The sequence below is a fragment of the Caretta caretta genome, chromosome 4 (assembly GCF_965140235.1).
Source record: "Caretta caretta isolate rCarCar2 chromosome 4, rCarCar1.hap1, whole genome shotgun sequence".
Lineage (NCBI taxonomy): Eukaryota > Metazoa > Chordata > Testudines > Cheloniidae > Caretta > Caretta caretta.
Window position 1 is genome coordinate 106,890,001 of NC_134209.1, and position 636 is coordinate 106,890,636.

General features: G+C 34.3%; 1 protein-coding gene across 1 annotated transcript in view; it reads left to right on the forward strand.

The window, feature by feature from the left end:
* Positions 1-313, forward strand: part of PHOX2B (paired like homeobox 2B) — a 3,892-nt gene extending 3,579 nt beyond the window's left edge. The window contains exon 3 of the mRNA XM_048848479.2: positions 1-313. This exon is cut by the window's left edge and continues 1,277 nt beyond it. The gene's annotated coding sequence lies outside the window, so the exon portion shown is untranslated.
* Positions 314-636: the final 323 nt, after the last annotated feature.

Sequence of the window (636 nt, forward strand, 5' to 3'; positions counted from 1 at the left end):
ATGGCGTGTCTTTATGGAGAAAGAAGGTTCTCACGGGTTCGGTTACTTCGCGTTTCGAGAGACCAGGTTCAGATAATGGTATATATTTTTATTATCAGTTGCATGTCGTCTTTTATTTTTCCCTTCCTGTTGGAATATGTTTGAGAGCATAATCGTCATAAATTATGTTCAGGGTTTTCAAATTTATTTATATGTGGTTCAAATGAATGCTTCTATTTAAAAGGGGAAATATTTCTACATGTGCATATAGTTTTCCAAGAGTGTACCATTAACTGATTGTTGATAATAAAAACAAAAAAACAAATACAGCACTGCAGTTTTTTTGGCTTAATTTATTTCTTAGAGTTTGTTTAACAAAATATAAAACAAGGAATGAGGAAGTGAATCGCAGGGGAGGCTGGTTTGAGTGATCAAACTGTTGCAGTGTGTGAAGAACTGAGATTGGAGCAGTGACCTTTGTTATCTTAATATTAACATATTAATATAACGGGAAAATTCATCTCTACTGGATAACTGTGTTATAATTGTTAATTCAATAATTGGAAACAGTGTCGTTTCTAGGAGGCTCAGATCCTTGCACTATACAGAACTTCCCCATTGTAAGAGGTCTCAAATTTGTAGGTGTCTGGTAGGAAA